The 23768-nt window shown below is 38.2% G+C and overlaps 1 protein-coding gene across 2 annotated transcripts in view; it reads right to left on the bottom strand.

Annotated features, from left to right (window-relative positions):
- Window positions 1–16795, bottom strand: part of rap1gapb (RAP1 GTPase activating protein b) — a 107226-nt gene extending 90431 nt beyond the window's left edge. For both annotated transcript variants that reach the window (XM_063473563.1, XM_063473560.1), the window contains exon 1: window positions 16598–16795. The gene's annotated coding sequence lies outside the window, so the exon portion shown is untranslated. The remainder of the gene's footprint in view (window positions 1–16597) is intronic.
- Window positions 16796–23768: the final 6973 nt, after the last annotated feature.

Below are 23768 nucleotides of genomic sequence, written 5' to 3'. Positions count from 1 at the left end.
CAGGTTTGAACTCTGCAAAATGTCCTGTGATTGGGGTTTTTTTGTGTTTTTGTTTTTGTTTCTAGAGTTGATATTTTGGGTATGGTATCTTTTGATGAAAAATACAAGAGTAAAAGTGCTTTTAACATGAGCTTCAAAGCTAAGTTTGACTGGGAACCTCAAAGCTCAATATCCTGCATCCACAGAAATTCACTGCAGCCTATGTAATGTTTGAATTTATTCCAGTCTATCTTGCAAATACATGTTTGTACTGCAATGTCATGCACAAACACAAACTATTAGATCCTTAAGATCAAACCTATGTCAAAATTGTTTCATTATTTTGGTCCATTGGAGTGTGGTAGGCCATCAAAGGCCGCTACTAGAAACTCAGAATATTACATGAAATTGCTTGCTTGGCCAAAAATGGGTAAATAATGTAATTTGGTAAAAAACATTAAAAACTACAATTTTCATGTGTTGAGTTTAGAATGAAAGCAATTTTACCTAAATCGCATGATATGGTACTGTCAATAACAAGGAATCAAAAAAGGTGGTTATAATGGGTTTCAATTGGCCACAAATGGCCACGATAGAGCCAAGAGGAACAATTTAGTATATAGTGAATATTATTGACATTATTAAGGAGCTGATGTTGAAAATTAAAAAATCTGAAAAAAAATACACACCTTTGGGAAGTTTCATTCCATTTGCATTAACAGAACAAAAATGGTTGAAAAGCGAAAAGCAAAGTGGCCACAAATGGCCAGGATAGAGACCTGAGGGTTAAGAGAATGTGTTAAGAAGATACTCTGAAGAGCTGATGATAGAAAGAGCACTGCAGACAGCATGTTTGCTTTCAGACTGTTAATAGCGAAGATGGTTTGGACAGGTAGACGACAGAGAAGGTTCATGGATGCAGTGAAGGACATGCAGAGGGCTAGGGACAGGGTGAGATGGAGACAGATGTTCCCCTGTGGTGACCACTAAAGGCAGCAGCTGAAGAAGAATAATACATGCATCTATAATTACAATTAAACCTATTTGCTACCACAACCTGGCAACCAACAAGCTGATTCAAGAGCTGTGTACACGGCTAATCTCTGCACAGACAGGCAGACCAGCTGCACTGCCCACTTACCTGCTGTTGCTTTGCTACTTACTTACTACAAACGCACGGTCAGGCCATATTAAACAACATTGGAGGTTCTAAACAGTCAGAAGGCAAAATGCTCCAAAGGTTTGAAGACACGACTTCATGACAGCCCAGAACACAATGACACAATTTCTAGACATTTTTTGAAACATCAAGAAAGTGGAAGAAGGGACGGTGAAGTTCAACTGCTAAATACAGACACCAAGCACACCTGTGCTCTCTGATGGCTAAAACATGTCCGAGTGGTGAATACCATGTCTTTAGTTACTATTTTTCTCCTTTTTGTGAGTGATAAAACTATTTCTACCCATTCGTTTTCTTTTCCCCAACAAAGGTGGGTTGAGATTAATCACCTGAAAGCAAAAGTACAGCCTAATTGATCAATCACCTGCTAAGCTAAATCAGACAGACCCTGACATAGCTCATCTTGTTGTCTTTACTAGATGGCCGCTTAAAACAATTATTCATTAAAGAAGTGGCCCTTTCTGTTTGATGTTGTGCCGCTGCTCTTTTTCCCTGAACCGTGACAAGAATAATATAATTTTTGATAAAAAAAATGTTAATTTTTTTCTGACATTAACACTCCCTGTTAAAGGCAAGGTGGAGTGCTGCTTCTATAAATTGTTATGTATTACAAGGCGCTTTCAGAATAAAATAATTCTACTTTTATCACCTTTATCTGCACCTTTAGAGTTTTCTTTGTCAACCCTTTAGTGGTGCCATAGTGTAGTAGTTTACACATTCACCTAACAATGTCACAACTGCAGCATTAAAAAAAAAAGCGGCCAAATCAAATATGTGGCGCTACGTGCTGTGGTGACCTCTTGTGAGTAAGGCGGCAGCTGAAATTGACTTTCTTTCATTCTTTGTTTCTTTTCTTTACTTATCTTTGTGTGATTTTGTTCCAAGTGTTCCATTTGGCACATGTAAAATGTATGAACTGCTTATTACTGCCAAAGGGTCCATTTCTGAACGTATGTGAAAAATTACAGAAAAATACAAGTTGAAAAGATTGCTTGGAGAGTAAGTGGTGGTTTTGATGCTCTGCGGTGAGTTTTCGACTGCTGATTTGTTTCATTTTTGCTTCACTTTCTGGTGTGTATATTAAAAAAAACACACATTTGGCATAGCTTGCATAACTGATGCAGCAAAATTATGACTGATCTATTCAGGAAGTTCACTTTTTAATTGAAGAGCCTGTTTAACTGGCTTTATTCACTGTATTATGAAGTCAAGAGGGTTAATATTTGCATTTGTTTTCTCTGCATTATAAACTTATTTATTTTACTAAAATGTAATACTAATAATATATTATTATACGTATTTTTGTGTGTGTGTGGAGCTGAAGGTGAATGTCACGTCACACCAGAGGTGACAGAACCGAGGTTTGTGTGCTGTATGAGTAATGGGAAGGTTCGTGCCACCAATGATGCCAGTCAACCCCTCAGAGCACGATGACTCTTATCACTAAACTCGTTTCTGCTTCCTGACCTTTCAACAGTCAACTGCTAACCTTTCTCAACCCCCACAGAACCCCAGCAAAAGAAACCATTTCTTCTTTGCATATGAGGTATGCTGCAGAGAATTGAAGTACAGAAAGCCTGCCAGATCGAAGGAAAAACTCTCAGGATAAAGGAGCGGCTCAATCACTGTTAAATCAAGAATGTCTAGCTGTTGAAAATTACCACCAGACTCTCTTCAGCTCTAAAAGATTTCCATCATATTTCAGTTATTTGGGTTTCGTCACTCAAACATGTATTGTTTGCTTCTTCAGCATCACCCCGGAGCATCAAAGGCCTGTGTATTCAATGTATAGCTTTGATATCACCTCTGTACTACAATGACAAGTGTTTAACTAGCTGGGGGAAATGCCATGAAAACCAATACTGCTATAACAAGTAAATTTAAAAATGTCATAAGAATGAAAATGTGATGACATTTGTTTGTTGTCATGATGACAACATGGTAAACAAAGTGGAATATTTAGCTCTTTGAAAACCAGATATTTTTCTTAGGAGTTGGCGGATAATAGCCTGAAACACAATTCCCAAGTGTTGCTTCATGTCCACCTCAATTACTTTAAGGTCAAAACATATCACTCCATTGTTGACAGCTTTTTGTATTTCCCTCAGGTTACGACAACCATCTTAAAATTTTGTTTTTACTTATCGTCAACTTCCCTTGTTGCAGTCATGAAGAAACTGACTTCAGATTGTTTAAGTGTATTAAGACAATCATCATTTGATGTAATCAAAGATGCAAAAATGCTATTGATATTACTATTATTACTACTACTCCTACTACTACTACTACTACTACTACTACTACTACTACTACTAATAATAATAATAATAATAATAATAATAATAATAATAAAAGGTTTTTATGGTATTAAAAATATATATAAAATGAAGCAATTAATTCAAAAAAAATCCCAGGTTATTTCTGAAACAACTCCAGCCGAGACTGCATTTTTGCAGTTTTCACAAATATAGATGACAAGGAATGTGTCATCCTCCACCGCAGCACAAACCCCAGTCTGCAAATGCTTGTGTTGTTTTATAGTTCCTTCTGTTTCTCTGTACTTCTACTACTTAATTCAATAATTTATCATTGTATACGTTTTAAATTCCAGTAAACATGGCTGCTTAGAGAGATTTGTGAAACATACTGTAACTGATGTCATTATTACAATTTGGAAATGCAATTTTTATTGTTTACAATGTCCAACATGGAAAATTATCAGTAAAAAGATGCAAAATGTAATCTTGCAGTTATGTCTAAATATTATTATTGATCTAAACTGTTAAAGTTTTTCTTGAAACAAATATTAAACTTCACTTCGAGCTTGATTTTCTGGCTGACTCCTAAGAGACCAAAATGACAGTTTGAAGATAAATATTGTGCAGCAGCAAACTGCAGAGAATAAAGTCCCTCTGTTTGGCAGCCGGTCCAGTCATGCATGTGTGTTCCATTTATGCAAAGACAACAGTTAAAAATATCATAAAGGGAAATTTTCAGACAAGTACTGTATAATTTGTATAATTATGTGCAATAACGTCAGCTCAGTGGAGAGTCTCTAGTGCATGTTTGCTGGTATCCTCTGCTCTTCATTTAATAATGGCTCTTGACAAGCCTTTATTCAATCTGCTGGTATTAAAAATGTACAGACAAGATACAATTATATTTTAAATAAAGACAAATATTTAAGTTGGAAAAATAACTCCAATATTTCCAATATTCTCCATCTACGACACGTGACATGATCACATGACACCTGTCCTAATCCACCAGTTTATGTGTGTACGTGTGCGGGTCATTATAATAGCTTCTACTCAAAAATATGCTGACTTTATGGCCCAGCTAGTCTTTTCTTCCCAGGAAGGTGAAACACCAATACCAGGAAATGGTTACCAAAGTTGAAAATTAATAAATTTTTTTGGTCATTCATTTTCCTGGCATCGAAAAGGTGCCACTCTTGGCAGCAAAAATTTCCTCCTCAGTTGCCATATCACAATGGTGAGCGCAGGAACACCAGAGTGCCAGCTTTTAAAACTAGATGACGTTCAGCTGTTCTCACTTTTCAAGCCGCTGGGCTTCCAGAGCATGAGCATCATTAACATGTTTGAGAAAACCAGCACACATGGATTAATACTCAGGTCGATCATGGCACAAAGCAAATTGCAGTTATTTAAACGGGGGTTCCAGGCAGCTAAATTCTGTTTGCTTTTCCTGTAAAGTTATCATATCCCATAAAGTAACTAAAGCTACATTAATGGGAAATATAAAAGCATAAAACACATTTTTATTGGATGAGATGTGCATATAGATGACCTCAGCAGGTTAAATGGACTCCACTTCTTGGCTATTTAATTAATGAATTGCTGCTGCTCCTATTCCGCTGGTGCCTAGCACTGCTCCTCTAGAGCTCTAAACACACCATCTGACATCATTTAAAATCTGGCTATCTCTCAGTGCATCGGGGCTGATGCTTCTCAGGAGGACAGAGAGGGAGATGACTTGGCTGCCTGTAATTCAGGATGAAACTCATTCTCAGTAATTTTCCAGCAGAGAATGTAAAGCCACAGGGTTTTGTTGTGCTTGCAGAAAAATGTGAAAGTGTGATAACATACTCTATAATGACAAAAGTGTAAGTGGAGGACGTTTTGATAACATCACCTGCCTCTGCAGGGGTGCGGCTGACACCTGGATGCTAATGGAAGTACAGCAGCAAAGGCAATCAAAGAACAAATCAGTGGCTCAAGGAAAAGCGAGTCCTCCCAGATGCTTATCTCAGACTGGTCTTTGGGGAAGTGCAAAGTTGACTGGTTGGCATCCATTACATGTGCAGACAAGAGGTGAATGATCAGAGTGCTACAGCACTTCTAGCTGGTAATAAAGCAGCAACATGAAATGGGATCTGTGATAGCAATAAGGAATACTAAACAAGCTTCCTATTATAACATCCCACAAAGACTCTATATTTTACAGTTCTAGAATCAACAGAGTACAAGGAGTTTCTTGACCAGGTAAATATGGACTGTACTGCTAAGCATTAAGGTAGGTTTATCTCATCTGTTTTATCTGTACTGTTTATCAATAATGGCATAAGTTAACTATGTGAAAAATAACTATACAAATGTTACTATATCAGACTTCCACGTGAAAACGAGAGCAAATCAAGTTGTTAGCTTTAGAGAAGCGGCTGTCTATGGTTTGTAATGACACTGCACTTGAGTCTTTTGCAGAGCTCCACAGATAGCTAATATACCAGCTTCACACTCAGACACCTCATTAAGGTCAATTACATGTAGGTGTCTGTAATTATGGAGAATAGAGGGCATTTTTTAGAGGCTCTCTCAGCTTTAGATATTCTCTTCATTTGCCTTGATTTATACTGGCATGAAACTAATCTGCTTATGAGGAAAATTTTAAAAACCCAGTAAATGTTGGAGTGGAACAGAATCACCTTGTTTAAAAATACGTGATTAGCAGAGGACGCATTCTCTGAGTGCTCTTACAGCTCAGTCGCAGCTTCAGTCATTTTGTTTTGTAACTCTGCAGTTTCAGACAGTGTGGCTCTCATCAACCTGCTTTCCCAACCAGTAGTGTCACCTGACATGGTTCCACTTTCCACTTACCTTTCTACTCAGCTAAAAATCCTGCAGTCTACCCAAAGGTTATATATTTGGTTTTTCCACTAGTTCAGCATATAGTCTCCTATCCAGTGAATCAGCCAATTTCAAGTGCTATAAATGTTATCCACTACATGCTGCTCTACACAAAGGCACATTACACACCAAAAAGTAGGGCAGAGAAGTTGCACACTACAGACATCAAACAAGACCTCATGCACTTACATAGAGCTCCTGTGACTCTTCTACCAGCTTGAGAAATGTGAACAGATTTGTATTTTTATTCTAATGTTGTGGAACGAGATATCATCTATAGCACTTGATTATCCAAAAAATGATGGCACAAAGTGAGTATGCGAGTCTTAAATGTAACAAGGGTTTCCTAGGGGGGTCCAGTTCAATTCAATTCAGTTTCATTTATCTAGTGCCAAATCACAATCGCAATCCCCTCAAGGTGCTTCGAAGTATGTAGCAAACATTATATTGACACATTTACACAGACCAATAACCATGTTACAATAATGTGTCTACTATTTTGGATGCGTGACAATGTGCCATCAAGTGAATAACACTCCAATCACAGAGGCTTAGAGACTGGTCAGTGGCCATCTGGCAACTACCTGTTGCTAGGGAAAAGCATATATTCTGTCTTTGTGATTGATTTGGTTGCCAGCATACTGCTGCAATTGTACTTTGAATGGATGGGATGAACTTGTCAACAAAAAGTAGTGAAACTGTGAGAAGTGTGACACGAAGCAACAATAGAGAAGTTTTCCCTTCAAAGTTTCAGTGCAGTGTCGCAGCCAACATGTTTCAACAAGGTGTCACTTTTACTTTGAAGGTGAATCTTTTCCATTGCCAGTTTGTGTCGCACGCTTTTACGTGTTATTACTGCTGGGGCGGTAATTAGCTAGTTCAGACAAACGTGAAAAACTACACCCAACCACATTATGTGATATACATACTTTAAAAAATGAGTGTTATACTGTATGGAAAATAACCTTTGTTCTGTGAATTGGTTTCAGGAGTGGGTAAGACTGCAATTTTGTTCCATTAGGAAGCCCAAGCTAAATACAGTCTTGAGGCAGTTTTATATATCCATTCGGAAAAGCAGCAACTGCTGCTTTGGGCTTTAAGTTTGGTCATTGAGTTGTTATTACTTGTTGGAGATTCAAGGAATTTTGCACACAACCTGGAATTCTAATCTTCTAATGTTTTCAAAGAGGTTAGAAAGGCTGAAAAGAATAAAGCAAATATACCACCTTGAAATATTTTCCAACAACTAGTCTAGGTGAAATATAAAAGGTTCACTGCATCAGTATTTGATATTCAGATGTACTGTACTTTGAATACAGGAGAGGGATGAGCATCTTAAACTTGACTCATTCATCCTGAAACGTCACAAGAATAAAGCTTTTTCATTAAATGAATTATGACAAACTAGGGGCACCGTGTTTAAGAAACAATAAATTTCCACCTGGTGCAAAAGTCCTCTTGCAGCCCAGCAGACTAAATGCTATGACAGTTACTGCTCCCATGGAAGTAAGGCCCAGAGCCACAGATGTTACTCGGGATACAGAAAGAGGTAGGGACACACATGGCTTACAACTAACAGAGCCTGAGAGCTACTGGTGTTCAGAAACTGTGACGCAGGACTCGAGGCAAGGAAGTTCAAGGCAGTGAGTGGGCATTAGTGAGATGTTTTTTTTTGCTGGGAATTCTGATTACTACTTTAATGGGTTATTTGCAGAATATAAGAAAATAAATTATATTCCAAAGCTTATTTGTCTTTCTCATCTGTAAGCCCAATAAAAGAAATTACTGCAGACGAAGAGGAGAAAATGAATGAACAACATTGTACACACAAAAAAAATGTCAGTCAACATGATAGAAAGCAGTTGGGCAGCAATGTTTAGACCCACACCACAGACTATATAAATAACTAACTTGTGATTATTAATGAGTTTCATGTTTTAGTCAATAATATTAAAAACTAGAGATTGAAAAGGAATCGTGAAATTGTTTAGGTTACATTTACACTAAGGAAAATGAACTGATAAACTATTGTGACCAGGTGTGATCAACTTGCAACATCCATCTCTTTTCAAGTGGTTTCAGGTCTGAGACCACTAACCAATCAGGTGCCATCTTCAAACCAACTTTGGTCTATCAAAACGGCCATAAAATAGGGATAAAAGAGCAACAATACAGAGTCAACTTTGTATAACTTTTTAGTTTAAATGGGTCAAGTGGGCAGTTACATTCAATCTGTTTGCGATAATACCGCGATTAATTGTGATATATCACAAATCCGTTGTCGTCTGTTGCCAGCCAAGAGTGGACTCGCAGAATCTGCAATGGTTGCGATTTTCTCAACCACAGACTGGGTCAGATCTAAAGTGATCTAAAATACTCCTGAGACTTGGATGGAGCACAGGATTTATCTGGAGAGTTACTTTGTTACAAACTATTCTACTGTATAAACCTGAAGTTTGTGTGTAACAGATGACATGTACGATGTGTAGACGAAGACAAAGCAGTATTAACAGATAATGTCAGATCCAAAGCCATCTGTGTGTTAATGAATTGTGTGAAACTGAATTGGAGTTATGCACCAGGGCTGCTGTCCCACTTTGTGAAGTTTGAAGCTCTTTGCAATAAAAAAACCTTTGCAGAAATGTTATGCACGCAGTTTGTTGGTTTTGCAACTGATTGCACATTTGCTGTGATGGGCCAATAGAGAGGAGAGACAGACATAGAGAGAGCAGCCAGCCTCGTGAGTGAAAAGATCTTAACCTGATTGTTAATGATGCAGTGAATGACAGTTACAACTTGCAGTCCATGATGCTGAAAATACATTACAGAGCCGAGTCATTTTTGCATATTTTTTAACTCTTAAATTCTAAAGTCACCTGTAAATGGAACAAGATGCTTTCTTCCCTGTAGGGAGATTTACAGATGTTGATTTTTTTAAAGGGTAATGTGCAGCAGATGAAAGTCTGCAGGGTAGAAGAAATTGTCATCAAAGCAGACCATTTTCTTAGGAATTACTGTAGTGTAACATTTAATAATTGTTTCTTTGAACAGACAGGATTTTGTGCTGTTTTGATATTATTTCTTATAAAATATTGAAGTGGAACAGCTGGTCAAATAATGCTCAGTGGATGGAGGGATTTAATTCTGGTAATTCTAAATCATTTGTATTGTAGTATTTGACTGCAAGTGTCTAAAGGGGAAAGCATAAGACTGGGAACACTAAGCGTATGAATTCAAGTAACGCTAACATCTTATAAAACAAAGGTAGAAACATGAATGTTGTTCTGTGTTTGCACACTGCTGAGAAAAGAGGGAAGGGGGTGTAGAAATGAGACTAAAAGTGTGAAACACTGGAAAATAAGGCTGCGTTCACACTGCAGGTCTTAATGCTCAATTCTGATTTTTTGATCAAATCCGATTTTTTTTGTCTGCTTGTTCACACTACAAATAAAATGTGACAGCAAACGCGCTCTAGTGTGAACCCTCAAAGCGGCCCGCATGCACAAAAGAAGCCGTCACACACACCGCGCTCTGTTTAGACCCAGACCAAACAGTATTGTTTGACTGATGGCCCTTAGTATAAAGACTTGTTTCGGACTTTACGTTTCCCAATTTTGCTTTAAGTTATAAAGTTATTTTGTTATTTACATATGGCCTAACAATTATCCTTATTGCTGTTTTAGAGATGAGCGGTGCTTCAAAGGATAGTTGCAGATTTCTGTCAGAATCTGCAGATTATACAGTACAAATAAAATGTTCACGTTTCTCCAACGTTGTCTTCTCAACAGTTTCACTGACATCTACACGGGATGGCTGGGAAGCGTTCACGATGTCTTCTCGGGCGCTTCTCCGGCGCTGATAATTGCCGTCTGTCTTGTGTCAGAGACGTAAAAGATGGATTTAATGCGACATGACCATTCAAACAGCAGTCACTTTCGAAAACATCAGATATGTATCGGATTCAGTACCACATACGAAAGTGACCCAGATCGGATTTGAAAATATCGGATTTGTGCTGTTCACACTGTCATACCATGATCAGATATGGGTCGCATAGGGTCAAAAAAGTCAGATTTGATGCGCTTTCGCCTCCAGTGTGAACGTAGCCGAAGATGCACCTTGCATCAGGATTCCCCTGCTCCCTCTTTCATTTCAGTGCTCCGATAAGTTCAGTTCAGTCCTGCTCTGTTTCAAAAAACACCAGTGTTACTGCAGAGCAGATTTTTAGGGCTCTAAATAGTCAGCGAGGACTGAGTAAAGAGTGACAGTACACTGTTTACTCAGGGCAAAAGTGTTGGCACAGCGCTCACAGCTTTGAGCCATCCACCGGTGCCAATTATGCACCTCTTCGGATAACATCCCCCCCTCAAATCAAGCAAGTAAAAAACTCCTAGCAGCAAACTCACACACATACCAGGTGCAAAATAAGACATGCTTTTCTGCATTCAGTTTAACACAATTTGCTGTAAATTGCTAGCTAGAAACCTCAGGAACTTGGCTTTGTGTTTTCTTATCTGATATAGCAGGTATTTCTGCAGGGTACCGGTTTACACATTTACTTAACAACTGCAAGGATGGTGGTTCGAACTGGTTAAAACTAGCTGGGGACACAAATCCCATGGGGGGTTGTGCGGAAATCTGCAGAATCATACATGAGGACCTACCCACTGCGGCAATCCCCTTGTGACAAAGGAACAGCCAAAAGTAGTTTTTAACCACATGATGGACCAGATGAGTTGTGGTCATTGACATAGACTGACTGACTGATTGCAGCGTGTTGGCAATCTGTTTGCATTTAATTCTTCGTCTAACCTTCACCAGTCTGAGAGTAGTTGCAGTCAGATTGGGTGACCTTTTTTGGAGGTAGCCTGAGTTTGAGGATTCTGCACGCTCAACCTCTAAGCGATCACAACTTTTTCCATCAGTCGTAGAGAGACAGCAATTACTTGCCAGTTAAGGGTTTTCCTGATCATACTAGTGTGACAGAGTCCTTACTGAGGTCACACAATGAGAGGGATGAGGGTCATAACATTTTATCCAGTACCAAGTCTTTTTACAATCAGAGTCACCCCCTGCTGGCCATTAAAGAATGCAAGTTTAAAGCATTTGCTTCAATTTTCAAATTCAGGAGTTACCTCCATCTTTTATACATTTCACATCGTACATAAGTATCCAACAAGCTAGTGTTCAAGAAAATATTTGCTTAGTAACAATACAGTCATAGTCCAGTTTTGTACTGCCAAATAAATGAGACAAACTAGCTATATTATTGCTGGTGCTTAAAGCTTTTATCTAATTAATGCTGTTGATAAAATAGCACAACCTAATGTGTGATAAAGTCATTATAGTAAATATGAGCACAGCTGTGATATGGGCATAAACCACATTTCCACAACAGCCCTTAATCTAGGATTAAATCTAGCTCAAAGGGTTAGCCTGATGTTAGCTTTTTGCTCCCTTACGTAACTTGAGTCTTTGAAGAGACGTGAAATGGATTTTTCATATATAAATTGTTGATTTTGCTTTACCTTGCAACAAAAAATGTGGCATAGACTAGCAAGCTTTTAGTACTGTGTTCTCAGTCAAGATTCCACCGTCTGTGCCTCTTCAGTACAGCGGGAGCTTGTTCCAGGGATCAGTGGGATAACTTCAACGGCATTTTGTCTTGCTATTGTTCACTATATGTTCATCTTCCTGCAAAAATGGATGCAGAGATGATGGTCTTACCGAAATGCAAAAACAAACTAAGCATGCCATGCTTGTACTTACCATGTCATGTAATGTCACTTGACACATTTACAATTTATAGTACTGCGGCTTTACCTCCAAGCCATAATTCTTTCCCCCCTCCCATTCCACTTGTCTTTCATCTATGGTTTATAGGCTTTACATACTTAGATTTTCCTTTCATCTTCCGATCCTTTGAGGAAATCAGTGTCAGCCGACAGAATGAGGGAAACTGTGAGATTCATCTGATTCAGTGTAGCATGAATCAACCTGAGAATCAAATTGACTTGTGTATCTGCAGAAATGCACATGAGCATGTGTGCGCAAGCGTGTGTCTGGATGTGTGATTGGAGGTAGGTCATTTGTTGGTCATAAAAACAGACTCTTGTTCAAAGACAGTTACAGCATCTGACAGGCTGTGTCTAACATGATAATGTGTTTAATGCCCCCGATACATGTGGCAAACTACATATATTTTCAAGGAACAACACTCAGCACTTTGTGCTTTGAATGCATCAAACAAACAAAAAAATAAACTAACCCTTTATCTCTTTCATTCTGTCTTATTTTTGAGATGTAATATAAAAAAATAAAGTGTCTCTAGTTTTATGCTATTTTTCTCATGTCACAGAAATCATTGAACAGTCACAAAGACAGACAAAAACTTGTCTTCATCATCATCAGAAATGCTTTCACCATTAAAATTTATTCAGGTTTCTCGCAAATATGGGAAAAATATAAAGCGGTGTCTCTCGAAAGCTTTGATTTTGATCTAATTCTTAGCTCCATGTTATAAGGGAAGGGAACTAAGCCATACCTGCAAGCGATTCTTTTTGGTTTTTAGCCCAAATCTCACTCCTGCCTTTCCAACAGGTTGAAAATTTAATGTGTTTTTAGGCATCCTGGAATGTAACCAATGTGCACTCCACTGTGTAGAGAGGGAGAATGTAACCCAGTTTATTTTCTGTAGCTGTAATTTATATATTTATGCTAAGTGCCTCACACGCAGGCTGCCGATAGATGCTACAATTTACCAATGTTCCCTAAACACCTTAAAATTAGCCTCTTGCTAGAAGATATTTATTTTGGAAGAGCATATAGAAACAGTCAGCCGAATGGTGCAGCTTCATCAGGCAGTGAGTAACACAGAAACAGACATCTGTTTTTAGAGGGGTGGCAGGAAACAAAATAAATACTTAAAGTCACTGAGACTGAAGATTTTGTTTGTGCATTGGTGCTTTGGATTAGGTGATTCGAGTGAGATTATATAGCTTCCACACTCTGGCACGTCTTGCATTTGGGATCACTTGTGAATAATGCAGGAACCCCTCCAGCCGGTCTATAACACCCGGCACCCTTCCCACCCTATTCATTAAAATCAGACCAGCAGTGCGTCAGTCATGGTCTCGCAGAGTCTTAAAATTGGATCTTTATTAATTGCATCCTTAACCTGCTGGTCTGTGTGATTTTTAAACAACAGAGCACTGCCACTGTCAGAGAAAAGTGTGTTGTTAGTCCAATAGCTCTGCAGGTTTTCTACTTTGATAGAACAATATATACAGCAGCAGAGCCTTCAGCATATATGTACTGTTTACTGTTAATATATACTGTAATATCTTTCTGAATTTGCTTAATCCTGAGATATTAGTAATGGTCTTTATTGAAATAAATGGCATCTTGCTTAATTGCATTGTAAGCAAGTGCATGGAGTTCTGGGTCATTCAAAGAATATTTAAATAAGATAATGTCGTGTAAAAGTAATTTTCCTGGGTTGCAATTCAGTCTGCTTGTAGTTTAAATGTGTAGACATATCTACGTATTTAAAACTGCAAGCGAACGTATCTGAACAACATGGTAAAGGTTTGACGATAATAGCAGGGGAATACCTGCCGAGTAAAAGCTTTTCAGAATTATTGAAAACACTATCACAGCCACTTAAGTAAAAACCATGTCAATAGAGGGGGTTTTCAGTGCAACATTGACGTGGAAGAACAAAAGAGAGACTAAAGAAAAGTAAGGCAGAATTATGTCTGATAAAGACATTTGTTTTTCACAAAAGAAAAAACGGCTTGCTTTGAAATTGTACAACTTTTGGTTTTGTTTACCCAGTAAATGCCAATGAACAAGGACTAAAATTAAGTGTTTCAAGTCTGCCTGCACAGATTATGTATAGTTTTTAATCAATATGTTTAGGCCAAAAGAGTGAAGGGGGTAGAAATATTCCAGATATATCTGAGGTGCTCTAATTATTAGAAGATTGATTATTATTATTATGTGAATGTTGTCTAACACAAGCCTCAGACTAACCCTCACATCCCAAAAAGATAATCTTTAAACCTCAACCACTTGTGAAAATTGTCATCTGACTAAGGGAAAAGTGGCTTTGATTCTCCAAGGGTTTCCAACAATATCTATCTAATCAATCCACTCTGCTGATTGCATCACTCAGTGCGAAGATGGTTCCTTGCACCTGTCATCATTACTGGTATTTACTTTCAGCTTCACCATCTGGGTATAAGGTTATTTTAAATGTGTTTCTATAATAAAACACAACTCCCAACATCAACCAAGCAGCAGCAACCCGTTTACTTCACAGTGGTTTGAGGACTTATTAAACATTTATGATACATCACAGGGGTGAAAATCTATTCTACAACAAACAAACAAACCACATTGTTTAATAGCTATGAACATGTAAGCTAGTTTAGCATATATCCTAATATAGAAACATTTTGGACAATGCATTTTACTATTTGCATATCAGAAAGGTGTCTGGAAGTGGCGAAAGCAAAGGCTCAGCTATAAATGCAACAATTTCAGTACAGCCCACGCTGTACTGCTAATTGTGTTTACTGCTTTTTTTTATTTCCTATCTACATATCAACTGATTATCAAACTGAATTAAAGCTGGGGTGTAACGGAAAGAAAGTTAGAAGTTCAGCACATAGCTTATTAATATTTTAAAATAAAGGACTATGTATTTGTTCCCTTTTTTGGAACATTAAAAGTGAAAACTTTAATAGAATAGGACATAAGATGATTTGCATTATTATGTCAAAACACAATTAATGGAAATGCAGTTTAAGATGGAAAAATGAACACCAAACTTCCTCATTCATAGCCCTGCTCTAACAAAAAAAGAACACGCACAATACCTCACAGCTATTCTTCATTTCTGGACAGAATAATCCAGTTTTTGTATGCTTTTCACCTCTTTGAATGAAGGACAAAGAACTTCATAGAGCATTAACTGAATAAAACAAAGCAAAAGTTAAGCAAAAAAACTACCCATTTAATGAGCTTTCATCTCTATTACATAATCTATAAAAATCAACATCAGTCGTTTGCTCCTTAAAATCATTACGTGAGTTTACCAAAAAGGTGAACAGCCTTGGTAAAGGCGATAGACTTGACCATTCAGAATGCAATCAGGTTAGGTATGAATATATGATAGTGGCCAGCTGGGCATCCAGGATACCCAATACTGAGGTTCCATCACAGGCAGGTCATTGTTAAGATGCAGACAACACGTATCGGCCAGATGGACTGTGGAAGTAGTTCCAGTAATGCTGAACCAACGGAATCAATTCTCCTTCATGCTGTCAGCTTGCACAAGCTGCAACTAGAAACCTACTAAATTTCTAGCCTAATGCTGTTGACAGATGAAAATATGAAGTGGAGTCCTGAGGTGAGAAAGTATTGGTTGTTATGTTTTTATGTGCCAGTGCAGTCAAATATCTAAATGAAATAACCGATTTTCATCACATTACTTCAACACAGAAGCTCCCCAGCACTCCAACAGCCTTTTAGCAGCTGGTTAATCCCTTGTTCAGATGCCCAGTATGATGACAGAACTGTGCAGTTTCCCTAAAAATTCAGTAAGGTTTAGTGAACATTTTTAGGTTACAATCAAATACTTTCTAAACAGAATCGCTGTTTCTGTAACCAGCAGACTGTTCCATAATCAAATCACCAGCAGTGATAATTATCTAAACAAGAACACAAATAAAAATATGGAAAATATATCGATCATTTCCAAGCTTTCTTTTCAGTGGCTCGTGCTGAAAATTACTATAAAAAATGTAAAAGAACCTAAAGTTGGGGCGTTCAGTAGGTAGGCTAGTAAGCAAAAGCTTTAGAGCATTAAAATCAATTGCATTCCCATACAAATTCCCATGTTTAATCAAGCTACTTGGAAATGGAGATTTTCAATTTACTGCCGAAGCCTGAATTGATTACACATCAAATGTTTAATTAAGCCTGCATGAACTGACAGAAACTAACCCTAGTGTCTAAAGTCGAGCGATCAATAAGCATAAGCTGCGATTTGCAGCACTGTTGATGCAGTTTCATGTGTATCACCCTTTGTCAGGTGCGCATGCAGTACTCATCACGCATTTAAATGACTAAAACACAAAACAAATAGATAAATGAAAAAATAGTCTAAACCAGACTTTTAATCGGGTGTCGATGGCGCAGAACAACGCGAGAACACAAACAATCGATCAGCCAATGCAACAAGAATCAATTGTGCTGCTCCGAAAAGTTGTAGCCGCTCTCTTACCTTCACAGAGAATTATAAGGCGGCCGTCTTTACGCGCTTCCTCACTTCTGAGGTGGCAAAGGTCGGTCAGAGCTGAAATTCTGCAGAAGCGAAGCGAGCAATTTCTTACTAAAGCACGGGTGTGGACGCGATTTTAAAAAGAGCTGTCCCTGTTCCGCTGCCAGAGAAAGGAGGCGGCGCAGAGAAGTGCACGGATTCTCTCAGACCCTCATCTGATGCTCAAGTCTCTATTTTCCTTCCTTTCAAATCGCACATGCTGTCATTGTCACGTGACCATTCCCCGTTCGCCAATACGCTCCCTTCTACTCCTCCGTCCATGCACACTGGATAATGGTTCGGCGTACTATGCAGTCTTTAACAACTGGGGAGAACACACATTTGCCCTATATGCACTATTATGTATTCTTTGCATGTAATTAGCGTCTGTGAACGCAGCGCAAGCAAAACCGCAAAAGAACAGAAGTAAAAGTATATAAATGGTTAAGTAATTAATCACACCATTCATTAGATACTCACCTAAAGAGTAATACTGTTCAAATTGTCTCCTGAGAAGCAGTGTCTTTACTTAAAAACTGAGAGAAAACTAAATCACAGACAGCTCACTTCCTTCAAAATGCTTGATGGAACCATTTTCCTTCTCTACTAAAACCACTTTTGAGCCTCATCCTTCGTTCTTGTCATCTGTGTCCATCAGTGATCTGTGTTATGTTTTATTTTGTGCCTCAGGCACTGCTGATGTGAGGGAATTGATGTTTAAAGCTGCCTGGAGCCACATGAATTCAGCTCGTGAAATTATGGATCCCACGTGGCTATGAATCAAAATTGCTGTGGCTGACCCACCAAAGCTTCCATCTATTTTCTTAACCACTTATCCAACCAGGGTCAGTGGCGCTGGAGCCCATCCAAGCCAACGTTGGGCAAAAGGCAGAGTATCCCTCAACATGTCCCTAGCCTATTTGAGAGCTGACACAGAGACACAGACAATCACACATATGTGTTTATTTCAGAATTAGGAGAGGCAAAGCATTACATCCACACAGTGCACAGCATGTCTATAACATGCTTTGATACTGGGTTGTTCATCCACACCTATCACGAATATAGAATATTCTCCAATCAATTTAAAAAATTTCTTTTTAGCAAATATTAAAAGATCTTCAACAGCACTTTGTATTTAAACTATACTGAAAAGGCATTCAGTTGAATAAGGAGAGGAACTTTGGAAGAATTGAACATGATATACTGAGACACAAGACCCCCCTCTTTGGAGCTCAGAGTGACCAGGGTGACGTAGAGATGGGGAAGACTTGGGTTGCATGAATGTGAGTCTGAAAGGCAGAATGGCTGGAATGTAAAGTATGCAGATTATAAACACCTTTTTCTACATCTGAGTGTTTTCTATCTACCATTCACACACATTAATATGAATACATCGAAGAGCAACTTGGGGTTCCTTAACTTGCCCATGGAAACTTAGGCTTGCAGACTGAAGGAGCCAGGGATGTAACCGGGATGTAACCGCCAACCTTCCAATTAGGGGATGACCTGCTCTACCTCCTGAAATACACCCACCCCAATTTATTGCCTTCAACTCCAGATTTTAAGATTGAAACCAGTGTATCAGCATCATCCATTATTTGTGTTTAATGTTAATTCGGTGATATTTGCATGTCGGGGTGTGAGCATGATGGGATATAGTGAAAAAAGACAAAACAAAATGAACAGTTTCATAAAGCTGCTACAATGTATGTAAGTTCTAACTTTTACTTCCTACCAGAAACAAAAATGGTGCCATTATAAAAAAAAGTTTAATTTCTTCCCCCAATAATTTTAGCGACACTTTTGCTCCTTTTAGTCTCATATTTCTTTTTTTCCAAAGTAGTATCTCAGTGATAAACAACATTTTATCTGCACTGTAACTATCATAAATCTGTGGGCAAGATTCCAAATCTGGGCATAGATTGCAAATCCGTCGGATTATGAATCCGAGAGCACGGTTTATAAACTAACAGAACAGATTTCCACGTGCCTTTTTTCATCAGTCAAATCTAGGCGTTCAACATAACTTTTTTTTGAAATATTTACTGTTGCGACTATAGTGCGAGTCAGAAAAATTCATCTGTGTTTAGCTTCATTTACTTCAAATAACTGAAGGCTTTAATGTCTGTTCCAAAAAGGTGCACACACTTACAGTTTGATATAAGTAGCACTTTAGATTTGCATGATAATGAAAGTCTTGCATAAAGACAAATTACACACACATTGCCCCCTTAAGCATGAATTAGCTCTCCTTATAGTAATGTGACCCTTCAGTTATTAGATTTGCTGTAAGTTCACATTTTGATAAGATTGTGTTGCAGGAGGAAAACAAAGAGTCCAAAATGAAAATGAGTTTATCCTCTGGGGACAAACTTTCATGTTAGGGATGCAGGCATCCAAAACATCAAATGGGTGATGCTGCTGGTGCTCACCAAGAGTCACACAAAAACATGAGAATGTGCATTAAATGGAGAATTACATGCAGTTACATCATTCACAGTAATGTGGCAAGTTTTTGTTGTAATACTGTGCTCCTAAAGGCCCTGTCTAGAAAAATGCAAAAAGTGAGTGAGTCCTTTGTTGGTTGGAATAGCACATCTAAGCAGGAGATTGCAAGTATTGTATTGGTTATTGCTCTTGTGCAATGTAAAACTTTGAATGGCTTGTACAGAAAACCCCCAAAACACAATACTGCAGACAGCAGTACAACTACACCTGCAAAACGATTCAAATCACTTGCGTCTTTTTTAATGAATTAAAAGGGAGTAAGATTTGAGAAGGGAACTCTCTGTTGACTATGTCCTCTATAATACATGCAATACAGCCTGCAGCAGGTGAGCATCTCTTGTGTAACAGCATTATTTTTGATGCATTTTAATGAAGAGCGTATTACCTCAGCCCTCAAACCTCACTGTTTGTGGTACAACTTCTGTTGATAGTCAAAGCCTGAAGGTCTTCTCTGTAAAGTCCCAAATTGGGTTTTTGTGAGGTAACTGGCTTGCTCTTCAGCGTTTAGATTGCATCCTTTTGGCATCATACAGATGGTGCCTTTCAATGCACTGCTGTGTGGAAATTAGATTCTAACTGAAAAATAAGGAGCTGCAGTAACAGCTGGAGTGCTTTTTGTGCAGATGTGGAGCCATACTGTGTCCGGAGAACTGCTGCTCTAACGCTCACCTCTGCATGTCTTCTGTGGCTTTAACATTCTTGTCTACTTGTTGGTCATAACAATTTTTTTCCCATGTGTTTTGTTTTCTTTTATGTTCCCCTTGCAACAGATAATCTCAACTTCAACTTTCTCCTTTTTGGAGCACCTTTAAAAACTTAGGTTATTCACTTTCACCGGAATAAAAACTGATCTTCTTAACCGTAATCTTCTTAACAATTATGCAAACCTATCTAAAAGCAGGGACTGAGGGAACTTTCATACACATCCTTCTACTTCCTGCCACAGTTTGACCTTATAATCCTGACCTCTTATGGTTTTAAAATTCTGCTGGGGCTGACTCTTTGCTCTAACGCTCATACAGTTTATAGCAAACATGACAGATATTTCTTGGTTCCAACTTTCTAAAGCTGTTTTCACGGCACAGAACTTTAGATGTCACCAGTGCAAATCATTCGAAAATTGTGTTACTGACATAAATTCATACCAGATAGTGATAAATACTGACTGAATGTAGAAAACGTGATTGTCCGTTGATTAATGGAAGCCTAGTGGAGCTTTTCTACCTCAACACTTCTATATATTTTATTATTTCGACTTTAATTTTTTGCAGTTTTTCTGTGCTTTCAAACAAGTCATATTTCATGTATTGTATTTTACGAGCATATTGCGAGCACTTTAAATGTCTTCAGTTTTATTGTGGTCATATTTTACAATATTGCAGCTTTTATTAAGACAGCCACAGAGGGAAAAAATTCGGATTCTTGTTTCTTGTAGGAAAATGGTCGCTCTTAAAATCATGTTCATACTGTATGAAGTCCAGCTGGTCTGAGATCAGATATTCGGCAAATTGATATTGACTTTTTGGAACACCTGAAGCTTATTGAAAACAATTCACTCATCTCTTCTGACTCAACTGACATTATCTGGGAGGTTATTAGATTTTTGTGGCCTTGGAAAATTGAATCTAGGAAATCACAGTGCAACATTGGGAGCGCAGGCTGCGGTTATGGATGAATGTCATTTGAAAGTTGCGAAAGTAGAAAGGCACTCTGTCTTAATATTGGCCCAGTATGTATGGACTTTAACTGCATTTGCTGCTTGAACATACACTTTAACATGGTGACAGATTACTTTGTGAAAATTGTATTATACTATACAGACATACTGCAATCTTGTATAATTCAAGGAATTGCAAATCAGTTTGTCATCCTAAACTATAATACTGAGAAACTGCTAATTTGCAAAAGGCAATTTTTATTATAGGTTGTTTTTTTTGTTTTTTAATTATTGGTTACTTCCTACTTCCTTTTGTTCCTTTTGTTCCTTTTATATAAAACTGAACTCATTCGCCATTCAAAGCAGTGCACTGTTGTGATTTTCTGTGACGATGTAAACATTGTGGAGATTGAAAGTTATATCCAAGCTGAACAGGCTTGTTCCTGCCTTGGGCCGAGCAAGGACACATTCTGCCTGTCAGGGAAAAGAGCGTCAAGGCCTCCTAATAGATCTGTATTCATTATTCAGACCTTGACTTCACGTTGAACAGACACATTGCAGGGAGATGTCAACATCATGTGCCTGTAACAAGCTGCACTGTCATTCTGTTTTGGAGATCGGGTTAATGAGTGGGAAGGTTTTAGTTTTGCTGTCAAGTAGAACAACCTGAGTGGTCATTTCCACTCAGGTCTACAATCTGATCTAGAACATATCATTTTTTATAATGCAAGATTAGGGATAATTACTCCTCTCTCCAGCACATTTTAATACACATGTCATCAGTCAAATGCTAGGAGTAAGGCAGCTAAAAAAGATTAGATTACTCACACATCTTTCTGTTAAAGCAGCACTGCGTAACTATTGTTGAACAATCCCCCGTGTGAAAACCAGCAGTAAGGCCTCATTTCCACAGACAAAGAGAAGGGTCGGCATCCTCCCGGCAACCGCCAGTTGCTACAGAAAAATGCATATTCACCAACTAGTTAGTGGGTGGCTGCTGGAGGTTGCTAACAGCTGCTAAGCTGCACTGAAAACCTCCTTGCGATTCCTTTGGTCACTAGCAGATTGTCAGTGTTAGTGAACTCTTTAGTGAGAAGTAGTGAAACTGTGAAAAGTGTAATGCAAAATAGAAACAGACCAATTGCCTTCAGAAAAGCACAGTGGTTTACTTTAAAGACAAACATTCTCCTCTTCCAGGTTCCAGGTGGATTTCACTACTGCTCAGCTAGTTAGCAGGTGTTTGCAAACATGTCATTGTGTGCCAAGCAAACTACACTATCAGCAATCAAGGCAACTTGGTAGCAACCAAAGCAATCACAAGGAGGTTTTTGGTGCAAAGAATGATTATTTCAGTGCAAACAGTATGGCCTTTTTACCAGTTAGGGTACCAGTGTTTTTTTCAAATTTTATGCTGATATTTTTAACAAAATATGTGCATGTTGTCAAGTCAAAGTCAATGTAAACTTTATTGTCATCTCTGCTATATACAGTACAGTATATAGAGAGACAAGATGACTAGGCTCCAGTTCCATTCAGTGCAAAAGAACAACAATAAATATAGAAAGAGTAAGAAATAAATATACCCTTTAAGACTAAGGTAAGGGGAGTAAATATACACTTTGAGGTAAAAATGGTTAATAACACTCTAAAATTTACAATTTACGATTGTAACTTTAACTATGAAGCAAAGCTGAGACAGTTAGCTCAAAAACAAGAAACAGTGGGTAAAAATCCTTTATCCTTACTTTTTTTAGGGACATTATCATTCAGTGGGATTAAAAACCCATCATTAAGATTGTTGGAAAACTGATGAAAACATGAAAATAATAAAAGTTCCTGTCTTTATTCAACCATCCAGCACAGGATCTCCATCCTTGTTCTTTTCCAAAAACAAGAATATTTTCTATGTTTCTTGACATTCTCTTTTTAGGGATTTAACATCTTTACAGCTACTACAGTAACAGCTTTTTTGCATCTCCCACTCTGGGATACTATAATCAGTTTGTTTTAGTGGCGGTGTTTACCAGCCCCATCTAATGAGAACTAATCCTCTTATTTAGGTAAATTGGAGATGCAAGAGGGCATCACGACTCTCCACAAGTGAGTCCGGGCTCTTCTCTTAACCAGAGAACATTATGTCCCACTCTGCACTGGCAAAGTCAGTATAAATAGACTCTCTGTGTGAGTCAGGATGCACTTGCATTTCTGAGTGAGAGACAACATGACCCCGGAGGATGGTGAACGTCAAAACGCTGGTAGTGATTGTTTTGCTCCGGCTTTTCGATAGTTGTGGAGCGCAGTACGTCTGCCTCTCCACATGTTCTCTCATTGGTGTTTGTCACCCCATTTTAGAGTCATAATGCCTGAAATTATGTGTTTGATGATGGACCTTTTAAGGCTATTGCCTAGTAGAATAAGTGTATGCTTTCATTTGAAAACATGCTTTTGGAAAACGCTTTTCATTTTCTAAATCCAAAGTAATTACTCATTCTTCCGATTATTCATGTCAGCATGTGTAGTGCCATTGACTTTTCCCTCTACATGAGTCATAATTTATTCACATGTAAGAGTGGGAGACTGCACGGCGCTGGAGAACTGAAGAACTGATGACAAAATTTGATATGTGCCAGCTTTTCAAAAAGCATGCAGCAGAACTGCATTTCTACATGTGCTTTTCTTACTTCATGTGTTGTTTGCTGTTTGGAAAAGCACTTCAGACGTATTTTAGAGATCTCCTATTCAGGACTCAATTCATCTATGAATGTGAAAGTATAAAGCTTCACCCACTGCCGTGTTTGATTTTTGTCGTATAGATGAAAATATTTATTTTCAGCACTGCTTTATGTTTACAGAGAATGTAGGAAACAGCTCATTTAGAGCTATAATCATCTTGGTGATTAGGTGGGTGTGAATTCTTTGATATTTTTCTTTCTACCTCCAGTTTCTCAAAGCTGTATGAATTAATTC

The sequence above is a fragment of the Pelmatolapia mariae genome, linkage group LG5 (assembly GCF_036321145.2).
Source record: "Pelmatolapia mariae isolate MD_Pm_ZW linkage group LG5, Pm_UMD_F_2, whole genome shotgun sequence".
Classification (NCBI taxonomy): domain Eukaryota; kingdom Metazoa; phylum Chordata; class Actinopteri; order Cichliformes; family Cichlidae; genus Pelmatolapia; species Pelmatolapia mariae.
The sequence above is the reverse complement of the archived record's forward strand: the minus strand, read 5'-3'. Positions and strand labels throughout refer to the sequence as shown.